Source organism: Panthera uncia, chromosome C2 (assembly GCF_023721935.1).
Source record: "Panthera uncia isolate 11264 chromosome C2, Puncia_PCG_1.0, whole genome shotgun sequence".
Lineage (NCBI taxonomy): Eukaryota > Metazoa > Chordata > Mammalia > Carnivora > Felidae > Panthera > Panthera uncia.
In genome coordinates, this window is record NC_064810.1 from 116,815,515 (window position 1) to 116,828,836 (window position 13,322).

Below are 13,322 nucleotides of genomic sequence, written 5' to 3' on the forward strand. Positions count from 1 at the left end.
TTATTTATTTTTTTTTTCTGAAGTCACACTTTTGTGAATATTCTAATCAACCTTAAAATTCTTGGAAGTTACTCTCTCAGGTTAACAGCTTCAGAGGCAAGGGTACTTCACCAAACCATTAAAGTGTAAAATAGCCAGTAGGAGCAGTTAACAAAAGAACAAAAGTAGCAACCTCAGAGACCCGTGGGAAGCCAGGAGACAATATTCAGGAATACAGATACGAGGCAGTCACTTTTGCTCCCAAAGTCAGGTGAGTAGAGGTTTTACCCTGACCTGGAGAGAATACCCGCATACCAGTCTAATGCCCCTGAAAATTCTCCTGCAGATCCTTCAGAATATTGAGAATTTGTGGTAACATTTTAATAAAGGAAAAATTCCATCAATCCAGCAATGTCTCTAGCCAGTAAGATGAGTCACTCTGAATTGCATGAAAGTAATTTAGGAAAGCCTTGCTGGTATCTCAGTAACAGAAATAAAATCATTTTTCGTTTTGGGGCTGGTGGGGAAGGGGTTCCAATCTCTACAAGCAGACTAATTTCATCAGGAAAGTGGAGGGACTGAAAATATTCTGGAAAAAAAAAAATCAACAAAAAGACCCCCTCTGATTCAGAATCTGAGGCTGTCTTTTTGTGACAGGTTGTGAGGTGTGGGGGAGGGGAGTAGTGGCAAAGAGGGGTTGCCTAGGATACAGAATACACAATGCAAAGAAAAGTAAGACTGCCTTCTGTAAAGCAATTGAGAAAGAAAAAAGAGACTCAATATTTTCGCATAACAACCCTTAAAATGCTAAGCAATACTGGCATTAAAACTGGCAGTACAATTCAAGATTGTCCTGGAGACAGAGGACATTAAGGTACTCAAACTTTCTTCTCCCAATAAGAGCATCAGGAACACTGTCTGGAACCAGGCGGGTGAGGGACACAAGACAGAACAGAATTAATACTAAAGGAGGAAAGGAGAGGAGATCAATGCCCTGATAAGGCAGGAGAGTGGTATGAATAGCATGAAAGTGACCTGACCCCCGATCCATCCCTGGTATACTTTGCATGCACAAAAATTACTGAGATTAGCCACTCCTTTCTGACTTTTCAGTGTATTTGTTGGCTAAAAATAATACAGCCTTTTTAGATTATAAACATACCCTGAGTCCTGAGGGTATGGTAAGGACATTACTTTTAGAAACATGGTAAAACGGCCCCCCAATTCACCATGAGAATCTCAACACTTCAGAGTTTAGAATGCTGAACTTGCCTTGCTCTCCCTGGTACCATTTCCCTGATCCTTCAGATCTCATCTCCATTATCTGACCTATTCTTAACCTTTCCTCTTATTCAGAGTTACATACTAACACCAGTTATATAACCCTACACACGCATGTTGACTGGGTGTGTTTTGTGCTTCATATGAGATGGGTGCGAGGTCCAAAAGGGCTTATTCATACATTATTCATGCAACAGGAAATTGGTGCTGACCACCATCTGGGAGCTCAGGTGGAGCTGAAAGGCACAGCCCCTGGTACTCCTCCATGTGGACCTATCTACCTGGCTACTCGGGCTTCGTCAGAACATGGCCACTGGATTCCAAACAGGAGGAAATAGGAAGCCCCCAGTCCACTTATGGCTTGGACCCAGAAGACCTAGAATGCCACGTATGCCACATTTTATTTATCAGAGCAGTCAGATGGCCAGTGCAGAATTACAGGAAGAAGAATTACACTCTACTTTTGGATGGAGGGTGGCATGTATGTATGGAGACCAAAGGAACTGATGTCAGCCATCACTGGAGACCATCACAGACTTAATTTCATTCCATTTCTGACCAGGTTAAGCAAAACACGCTTTCAGAGTCTCTCTACACTGTAATAGTTCTGTAAATTCCAAATCAACACAACAAACCTACTCTTAGTGTAATGTGTTTTATCTAAGATTTTTCTTCATTTAGTCATTAAAACTAAAAAGCACTGTACATTTTCATTGGCTTAACTGTATTATTTTGAAGCAAATAAAGCATTTAAAACACTACTAAGTAAAAAGTTAGTTACTATCCTTTTTCTAGTGTTATGATATCCACCAATAATTTGCTGAGCAGAAATAATTTTCAAGGAATTATGCTGAAAGTAAATGAAACTTTAAAGGCAACAGATGCCTGAAAAGCTGACTTGAAAAGAGAAACGCATAGTATGATAGCAACCAAATAATTATGAAGAATAACAGCTAAATATTTAACATTTTAGTCACGCTTTGAGAAAGACAAAATCTCTTTGAACATAATGCAGTGTAAAAAGAAAAAAAAAAGATGAGAAAGAAGAAAAATACCAAGTAAAGGGCTAGCAGGAAAAAAGTGAGACCAAAATTGGTAAAATATAGCATTTCAGAGAGAATCTTAGTCAAAAAATAATTGAAAAATGTTTATTTATTAGAAGATCACTGCTTTATTTACCCAAAATGAAATATGGATATGTCAACCCCCAGTTCTGTTAAATTAAATATGCCCAGAAAACCTCTTAAGAAATTAAAAAGATTCTGAACTATTTGTCTTATTTATTAGTATTACAGTCTGACACCACACATCTCCAACTGGAAGAAAACTAAAAACCCACATACCAAGGTGCCAGACTGAGAAACACACGGCACTTTCCAATAACCAAAGTCTGGCTATTTGTAGGTGGTGAAAATCTATTTAGGGACCTCCTTATAGCTTGATGAGAAAAACATCATATGTTTACTTTTAGGAGTTTCAGTAAGAAGAAATTTTAGATTTATTTACAGCAAAGAGGGAAAGGTATTACCTGTATTCATGAAATGTAGGTATCTTATGGAGACTGGAGGGAATTCTTTTAATACATTTCTTTAGAAAAGGTTGGCAGCTCAGAGAGAAAACTTTGTAGAGTTTTTAAATATTTAATGTCCCATTGCTGCTTTGCAGCCTGAGAAAAACTTGGGGTTCTTTATTGGCAAATATTTCAGAGCTTATCTCAACTTGTATGAAATTTTAAAAAAGTGTTTAATATTTCTAAACTGTAAAGCTAGATGAAAAAAAAAAAAACAACAGCTTTGGGCAACAAGGTAATTCTTTGCAAAATTAAAAAACTGAATATTAAATTTCAAAATCATAGCTTTTTCACAGATAAAAATGTTCTTGTTTTTGGGGATTTAATTCATTATGTTTTCATTAATATTTGTTAGTTGTCTATTGTACATGAATTATTTGAATTAAAGAATTTGAATGACTCAAATAATTATGTGGCCTCTATTCTTAACAGTGAATAATTTAGTAGGTGGACACATTTATCAGACAAAAGGTAATGATGAGCCTTATAGCCTTGGGGAGATTCAGTATTATATGAGGATGGAGATAAAGCTAATTATAATAGTATGACTGCGGAAATATTTTTTTAGAAGCTGCTGGAAAGTCTCTCTTAATAGACTTACTTCAGATCTTGAACTACATATATTATTAACTCCATAAAGTTAGGTCACTAATAAAATAATGTGTATTGCCTGAAAGACAAAGCATATCATTTATATTTGATCTTTTATATACATACATATATATTAAATTATGTAACCCCTGTCTACTGTCAGAATCGTCAAGGCAATTGGTGATAAAAGGCACAATATATGGAAATTTCTAAGCTATAATGCATTTTTAAAGCTAAATATTCAGTTGATATATTGAATAGTGGCAGTGTTTAGTAGGAGGGGTCCTATACCACAGTATTTGGCTTTAATTTTTCTACTATTTAACAGCTAGGCCTTTGGCAACTTAATTAAACTCATCGTGGTTCAAATTTCTCATCTTTATAGTAGGGATATGGCATATTTTATCTAAGATGTCTTTCATTGTGAAACACACCAGTATTTGATACACTACTACAAAAGAAAAACACCCAAAGCAGAGAGCTGAAAGGAAGATCCAGTGTAAAGTGAACCTGTCAAAGGGTCAGGACTTCAATGTAAGGAAAATGAGAAAAAGACATGACACACAGAGAAAAGTGCCAGAAAACTTGCATGCCTCCACTATGACAGAGTACAAAGGGAAGAAATATGTTCCCTGCTATATAAACAGGAAGTTCGTGTCCATGCAGGCTGAATTCATCCTAGCCGTATGGTCTGAAAAACCTCAAAAAAGAATTTAATTGAAAGTGGCCTTAGGTTGGTCATGATCCAGGTGACGGGCAGAAGCAAACACAAATTGTATCTGCAAGAATTTGATGGAAACCCAGGCTGAAGCCAGCAATGATAAGACGACCAATTTCAGAGATGTTACAATGCAGAAAAAAAAAGGCACATGGCAGCTCATTGTAAATATGGCACCAAGTCTTTCTTTCCCTCAGACCACATCTTTTGCAGCATATCTTTGCAGCCCCTCCCCCCAAGAAGTCTATTTCTCCAACACCTGAAACTCTGCTTGCCCTATGACCTGTTTGGGCCAATACAATACGACAGACAAATGATGTGCCTATTTGCAAACTGACGCTCAAGAGGCCTTGCACGCTTCCACTTGGTCCTGGAACTCCACTATTACTAGGAAAATTACCGTCCATCCCCCCCCCCCAAAACTTGCTAGGAAGTGGAGAGATCATGTGGAATAAAGCCAATGCAATCTACCCAAGGTCTTGCTAGATTACTCAGCATCCAACCTACCCACCAGTGAACCACAGATGCACGAACAAGCTTTTATAAAACTATCTGAGCCCACCTAGATCCGCAAAAACATTCTATAGGTTCATGAGCAAGAGTACTTATTATTTTAGATCATTACATTTGGGGGAGTTTTATTATGCAGCAACAGCTAACTGAACAAGATAGATCTTAAAAATCAATGAAATAGAGTATTGGTAGCAACCTTATGGGGCTATGGTAAGGAATTAAATGATTCACTACCTGCAAGACACTTAGGATAATGCTTCCTACATGTTAAGTCTAAGGAAATACCATCTAAATTATTGAGGTGTTACCATATTCAGAGACTCCTTTGCCTCCAACTTTATTTATATATAAAATATGAATTCTGATTTACATACTATGAAGACCAAATAGAAGTAGAAACATTTTTAACTATAAGATACTAAATAAAATGTGATTAACAACTATAATTACACATAAACGAATAGCTAAAATGCAATGCGTTATATACCCAAAGAGGTATAAACATGCATTAAGTCAATACAAAAAAAACAAATGATGAATTTTGTCTGGAAGACTCAGGGATGGCTTTATAGAGGAGGGAGGTATGTGAATCAAATACAAAATATTAGGAAGGATTTGGTAAGGTAAAAGGTTATTACAAAGCAGAGAGTAGAAGGCATTCTAGGTTACAAAAAACTGCATGTGCAAAGATCCAAAGACACAAAAGCATCTGTCCTGCCTACCTGTCTGACTAGGAGCACACAATATAAGGGGAAAAATGGCCACATAATGAGGCCAGGAAGATAGCTTAAAAAGCTAGTCATGTATCTGGTTAAGCAAAAATGACTTTCTTCTTTTTAAGCATAGATACCACCAGAGATTTCTAAGAAGGCCAGTAATATGATAAAATCTACTTAGGAATTTTAATTCTTGTAGCAATATAGAGGAAAGATTGGAAGGAGGGAAATACACACAATCATCGAGGTAAAAAATGATCAGGGCCTGATCTAAGGTCTGTTAAAGAATAGGAGCCACATTTGATGACAAACTGAACTGACACAGGGCTTGAACTCCCGACCCTGAGATCAAGAGTAACAGGTTTAACTCACTGAGCCACCCACACACCCCAACACCATTAAAATTCTTAAGTGGCCTACTTTGTAGCAAGTCCTGAGCTAACTGCTTGCACAGGCATTACTGCATGTAATTCTTCTGAGCGCTCTATGTATACATATGAAGCTCAAACAGCATACTGTCCATGAACACAGCCAGACATGAACCTATAGAATAATTACTGAGGAATGCTTCACTCTAAAAAGAGAAAGAGCATGCACACGATCTTCAAAATATATTAAGAGATGCCACCAATTCAACGGGCAGGAGGCACAGTGAGTTGCTGCAGAATTTGGAACCAGGAATAATCAGTAGAAATTAGAGGTGACACAGCTTTTGACTTAGTAAAGGAAAATATTTTCTATTATCTAGAGCTATCCAACTAGGAAATGAGTTTATTTGTAGAGTTCCGATCCCTAACTCTGGAAATATTCAACCATTATTCATTCAAAAATATGAATTGAGTAATTAAAATTTGCCAAACTCCACGCTAGACATTCAGGAACAACTGTGAACAAGATAAACTCTCAGGAGTAAGAGAATGATTGTAGAAAGGGATTCTGCATTGTTTTATTTACATAATGTTTACGATATTCTAGGCACTGTTTGAAATTCTTGACAAATATTAATTTACTTAGTACTCAAAGCAACCTTACACATGGGGAAACCAAGGCAAAAAGAGGCAACATTTCAAATAGGGTCAGTGCTGCGATCCAAATCCAGGTGGTCTGGCCCTGGGGTCCGCACTCTTGGCCACCATTACTGCTGTTTTCACCCCACCCCACTGGGTGGGGCTGGGCAACCAGTATGATAAGGTGCTTCCACTGCCCCCCACTCCCAGAAGGCTGTGAAAGCACCTATAAACTTGTGGGAGACACTGAAGCCATTTTTGTGTGTGACAAATTCAACATGTTCCCAGTGACTAGACCTGATCAGGTTTTGATGCTTTTTTTTCTTTTATACATGGTCACTCATGTCTACAAAATCCACGTACGTACCACTATTCAGAATGTTTTTATGTTTTACTCACACCTCAGATACAAGGAAATCTGGCTATCTATGAGAGAGAAAGTTTGGAAATTGATTTTGTTATGCAGAATTTTAAAGAATCTATAAACTTAAAAGTAACTTCTTCTGGGTAGGAGATGGGGAGCATGACAGAAATAGAGAGGGGATGTCTACATTCCAGAATTCTGTACTATTTATTTTTTCATGAGCATGCTTTATTTTCTTAATTAAAAGCTTACAGGAGACTTGTTGGAGTACAAGTTTATCATAAAATAATAATAATGTCTCTCATCCCCTGCTCATCTAGAGGAAAAGATTTGAAAGGAGGAAAAGAGCAAGAAAGAATTTGGAATTGCAGACAAAATTCATAAGACAGCCTCGACGTCACATTATTAGAGAATAGTGGAGCTGGTAGCATGAAAACCACCTGTCATCCAACCACTTTATTTTACAGGTGAGGAACTTGAGCCCAAGGAGGTTTATGAAACTTGGATGATGTCAAAAAGCAAACTGATCACACTGAAATGCACATAAGGGTCATTAAGCCTAGAAAGCACTGTAGGGACAGTAGTAGCGCCTGTATCACACTGTTGTTCTAAAGATTAAATGAGACAAGTCACATAGAGCACATAGCCTGGAATACAGCTACTGTAAATGTTATAAATATGTATTATATGCATTGTTATTCTCACCATTACTATTGTTACCAGATCACTTTACACGAGCTGTCACTAGCTTCCCACAGCAAAATTATTTTCCCTTCTCAAAGTAATTTTCTTTTTTAAAGTATCCTGTTGACTGCACGAGATGGACTCGAGGAGTTGAGGGCATGAGATCTGAGTACAAATACCAGCACTGTCAATTACTCAATTGAGGGATTTTGAGCAAACTATTTAAATTTCTAACATTCACTTTCCTCCTTGGAGAATACACTGAGACCTGCATGGCATGCCGTCAGGTATAAGAGTGAAGGCACAGAAGTGTTAGTCTACTCCTGGCATTTATTAAAACCTTCTAGGGGCGTCTGGGTGGCTCAGTCGGTTAAGCATCCGACTTCAGCTCAGGTCACAATCTCGTGGTCCGTGAGTTCGAGCCCCGCGTGGGGCTCTGGGCTGATGGCTCAGAGCCTGGAGCCTGCTTCTGATTCTGTGTCTCCCTCTCTCTGCCCCTCCCCGTTCATGCTCTGTCTCTCTCTGTCTCAAAAATAAATAAACGTTAAAAAAATTAAAATAAAACCTTCTATAAATTACAGCAATCATAATTATTTATTATATGTCATGAAGGCTTTGTAGTGCACACAAACTATAGTGTGAACCAAAAGCCTGAGGTCAGCAAGACTATTGTACCTGGGTAACAGGTTTGCTTACTTTTCTTTCCCTACATTTGCTTTTCTAGTTCCCTATTGACTACAGCCACCTGTGTTTAAGTATAAATGCAGGAAAAAAAGAAACTAAAGAGATAAATAAAAAATTCAGTACTCTTCCCTTAAGAAAGATGGACGGGTAGACCCATCCAGGCTTCCAGCCTATTCATTAGTCAATTCTATTCCATGTGCTGTATTTCAGAGGAGGAAATGGAAAACGACCAGGTGTCTCATATCCACTATTTTGTGTAAGATAAAAGGGTAAAAATATTGGATTTTGATTTTAAGGAGAGTTTCTGGGTAAACCCAAGATAATTCTTCAGCAAGGAATCATCAAGAAGACAAGGGACACAGTGGAAGCCCAACTCTGGAGCCAAACGGGGGATGTGAGTGCATGTTGAGGGGCTAGACAAAGAACCTGTGAAGGCCTACCTGTGAATGGCTAAGGATGGGTAGGCTTTGCTGTTTTCCTGATATGCATGATCATGGAGGCCACTATCCATTTAAAGAGACTGCATTAAGTGGATAGAAAAAGACAAAATACATGGCATAGAAAAGCAAGGGATTAAGAGAAAAATGTCAATTCAACACTAAAAGAGCAGTGGTTTCCAAACTATGGCACAGTATCAGCTTACCTAGGAACCTGATAGAAATACAAATTCTCCACCCCATTCCACATTACTGGATCAGAAACTCCAAAAGTAAAAGGGCTGGGGGCGGTGCAACAATTTGTATTTGAACAAGCCCTCCTGGTTGTTCTGCTGTACGTACATTTTAGAGGAACCTTATCTTCCTTTATACTTTTTATTCCAATTTACAATGTCTTCTTCTTAAATCCCTATCTGAACCAAAAGCTAAGGAAAGGGAGAGGGGTATAAAAGTTAGGAGACTAGAGCAGGCCTATTTAAGTCATCTGCAAATACCAGATTTGCAAATTATTATTTATAGTAAAAGTGAAGGTTAACAATTTTTAATCACAGTCAAACATTTTCATGCCATGCATGACTTTCACAAAAGAATAGACATATTAGTTCAATGGAATAAAGAAGATTAGAACAATACAGAACAGTATTTGTTAAGTGGAGAGGAAATGGCACTTGATGGGTCGCACAATGAACTGGGAATGAGATGTCCTAGATAGAACCTTCCCTATCACCATAGCTCCTGCCAGATCATTTCCACCCACATCACTGAAGGACAGTATTTGCTAAAGCCCAGTTGATCCTATGCAAACAGGACAATGCTGCATAAGGACTGTTGAAGTTTTGTCACAGGCCTGATTACAGCAAAAGACTAGCATTATCTGAAAAATTCTGCAGTGGAAATAAATCAAAAATAAGCAAATAAAAGCCTGGGGATTTATCTTGGAAAAAAAGACGTACATTACTGGAAAGGCACTGGAATGAATTTCCTCCACCTCTTGCCTCATCCATTTCCTACCTGACAAATTTTGCACTGTACCTTTTAGTAGTGTGAGGCTTGTCTTCATTCGCCTTAACCAGTACCATGTTCTCACAGATATTCCAGTGCTAAGAGAATCTATCCTAAACTTATCCATTGAAAATGGGCGCTTTTGACTTATTTTATATGCATTAATGAGCCTCCCATTTCATATAGTTACTAAAACCCTTGGTAAGGTACTAACGAGAAATGCCAGCACGGGCACCAAAAATTTCAAGCCAGGCTACATTTACTATGTATTCCATAAAGCCCCATGGGATCAATCAGATTCAAGGAGATCTGAAAATACAGAGTAATACTGTTGTATTCTGATATTGTAAGATATACTGCCTCTAATTCACTTTTGTGGTACTTTTAAAAATTAGTCTATAAAATTTTCATGGCAGTTGCAAAGCATTAAAGTGTAGGTAATGGAATAAAATAGCTTCAAATGAAAAAAGTTACTGAGACTATGCTGGTGGCACAACTAAAATTTAGAGCCAAGAACTAAGAATCAAAGAAAAACATTTGGGAAAATTCGTTTTAAAAGTTGCTTTAACCATCTCATAAAGAGGATGTATAATGGCAGTGAGCAGATGTTATATCATGTGTCGAGCTGTCCTGGTATGCAAGTCCTGGTGTGCACGGGCTAGGGCCTAGGGAAAATATAGGATTGTTCTCAGGGTGAGAATAGGAATCTCTGGAGGACCATCTCTGTTTACAAGTGGCTTGTTAGCTTACTAAGTCAAGATGGGGCTTAGGTGGTACATGGGTTCCCACTACCTCTAGGGTAAGCCGGAACCAAGAGCAGACAGGTAGAAAGCTAGTAACTAAGAGAGTTAAGAGATCAGTGGTGGGGCTGGAGCAGATCTGGTGTTGAGTGGAAGAGGAATAAAAAGGCTGTGAGGGAGGAGTGTGGGGAAGAAAAAGAGAACAGAATGAAGGCATCTGGCTTCCAACAGTGCTAGAAGAGAAAGAGTTCACTGCTTTGCTTGAAAACTCTCTCAACCCCCTACCTGAATGGCAACCACAGGAACCACAGCATCAAATGAAATGGTTTATTTGATAGGAAGTAGAATCAGCAAACCCCAGAGCCACTGAGGTCTGTGTGGCTCCCAGATCCTGTCCGAAGCCCATGTTTGTTGCACGTGTGTTGACTCTAGGGCAGCTAGTACCCATTTTGAAAGAGAAAGTTGGGGAGGCAGGGGAAAGGTCAGGATATATTAGAATCAACACTTCTTCCAGACTTTCATTTTTCTCAAACACCGTTTCCTTTGATGACAGGAAGATACTCTGATATAGATTTTTCAGAGAAAAGCTTTTGCTTTCTCAGAAGATTCCCACCACCTTTGTTTTAAAGACTCACTCCAAATGTTTAAAGCAAGGACAGAATGCCAATCTATTATCTCTTGTAAATTTACTTTCCTAAGTGAATTAACCTCTTTAGCTCAGTTACCTGACTTTAAAAATAGAAACAATAATATCATGCTCACAGTCCTGCAAATCTCTTTTAGCAACAAATCTACATAATAAACTATCTCTTAGACATCACCATTTGGATGCTTTAGACAGCTCAAACCATCTTTCTGTCCAAACCTGCTTTCCTCTCTCAATAGCTGGTGCCACCACTATCCACTGGCCCTCCAAACCAAAAGATACAGTCTTTCTGGATTTCTTCTTGTCATTCAGCTTAGACCTTCTGCTTGATTGGCATTTCTCAAAACTACCTCCCTCCTGTTCCTATTGAACCTGCCTTCACTCAGTCTTATCACCTGCGTGGGTTAACACAACCACAATCACTTCCTCATCAGCTGCCCTCCCTCCAGTCTTGGATTCTCCATTCCCTCTGCCCAGAGGGACAATTTTATCCTCTTAATCTCAAGCGAGAGAAGGACTCGAAAGACATGGAGAGAAGTAGGTAGAGGTTATTAGATATTGAAGGCTGGGAATGAAAATTATTAAAATTGGTTTCACTTTAAATTCATTCTTCTATTATAATGAATAGCTCAGAATGAATGTCATGAGAAGTCAGTAAGAAACAAAACAAACGAAAACTTCCTTCCTTCTTTCCAAAAATATACACTTTGCTTGGAATCATCAAGAACAGAGGAGTCATTCTTTTTCTTGCCTAATTTTTTAAACCCAGTTGTGCATAACATTTTTCTCTCACAGTTGTGTGTTGGAACCTAGAAAAATTTAAAAACAACAAAAGTACTTTCTGTGTTGCAGAGGTGATAAAATGCAGGTTTGCTCTCTTCAGTTTGTACCCAGCTGGCAGACATAGTAATCTCATAAACAAGTAGGTGACAATTCTGTTAGGTATGTACTTGTCTCAGTAAACTAAGTTATGAACTCACTACAACTACCTGCCTCAGAATGGAAGGCTCAGCTCTTACACCTAAAGCACTAGAAATCTGAGAATCTGTGCCCTAGAATAAGGGCCAAGGACAAACAGAGGCCTGATATGGCCTAATTCTCCAAAAAAGAAAGTGACTAATAATAGGTGGTTTCTCAGTTCAGCAAGGAATGAGTGGACCCTGTACAGGGGAGTATCTGAAATATTGCAGACGTGGTTCCTGAAATAGAATCACAAAACTTTGGAGCTAGAAAACACATCAGAAAAGCAGCCTCCTTGTTTTAATAGAAGAGCAATCTGAAACTCAGAAAGCTGGAATGACCTGCGCTCAGCTAAGAGGGGCCAGATCTGAGCCTAGAGCACTGGTCTCTGTATATACAATACACATTTGCTTAATCCACAAGTAGCAAATACTGAGAAGTCAACCCCTTGTCTAAGTCATGACAGGAACTAAGCGATCTCAACTACCCAAATGTGAACCACTCTGGAGAGACTCCAAGCACGCTTGTGCGAACATAAAGATACTCCCAAGTGTATCCTGTGTCTAACAGAATCCTGTGTCCAGTGTCAGAAGCAGCAGGAATGGTGTGGTTCACTAGTCCAAAACAGAAGCCTCATCATAAGACCAATACTCCTAAAGTTATACTACCAGTAGATTGAGGAAATAGTGTTGCCAATCCCCTATAGGTGCTTAGATACTGCTCCTTCACATACCAGTTGTCCTCTGAGCCACAGATTCTTGACATGAAGCTACTCGTTCATATGGCCATCCACTGACTCACTCAAGTGTCCAATGAGCCAGGCATCATGGTAGATATTGGAGTAAAGCCAATATACATGGTCTCCACCTTTGTGGGACTTTGTAGCACACTTTTTTTTATGATTTGCCTGCTGCTGATCTCCAAGATTTACTCAAGGGTTAAAAAATGCACTGATAAAACAAAAACTAGTCATATATGAAAAGACTAGAAACACTAGCAAGTTACTTTTTCTCTGGAAAATGACACCAAAGTCTGTAAAAATAAATTCACCCTAGGAACCAATAGATTTTCTTAATAACCTAAATATAAAAACTTTAAAAGAAAATTAAGTCAGAGCAGTACAAGTGCTTTAGGCAACAGCACATGGCATACTTAGCACAAGATAATGAGAAATTGAAGTAAAATACACAATGGTACGTTCCTGCTCTTCTCTAAATCAGATCCCTGGCTCGCAAACGACACAGCTACGGTGTTTCACAACTCTTGTTCCTTGCATACTTCATGTCTTAATTAAATAGACAATCTAGTTCCTTGAGCTTTGTTTCTTAACATCTCATTTTGCACATCCCTGAAATCTGGTTACCTTTTCATTGATACACTGATCCAGTAAAGTGGCCAAATCCCAAGATCCCTGCTCCGTTCCTAATAGC

At 38.5% G+C, this 13,322-nt stretch overlaps 1 long non-coding RNA gene across 1 annotated transcript; it reads left to right on the plus strand.

The window, feature by feature from the left end:
* The first annotated feature begins 712 nt into the window (after window positions 1–712).
* On the plus strand, window positions 713–1,965 carry LOC125921258 (uncharacterized). The gene is made up of 2 exons (XR_007457359.1): window positions 713–853; window positions 1,458–1,965. It is a non-coding gene; the product is annotated as an uncharacterized LOC125921258 (long non-coding RNA).
* Window positions 1,966–13,322: the final 11,357 nt, after the last annotated feature.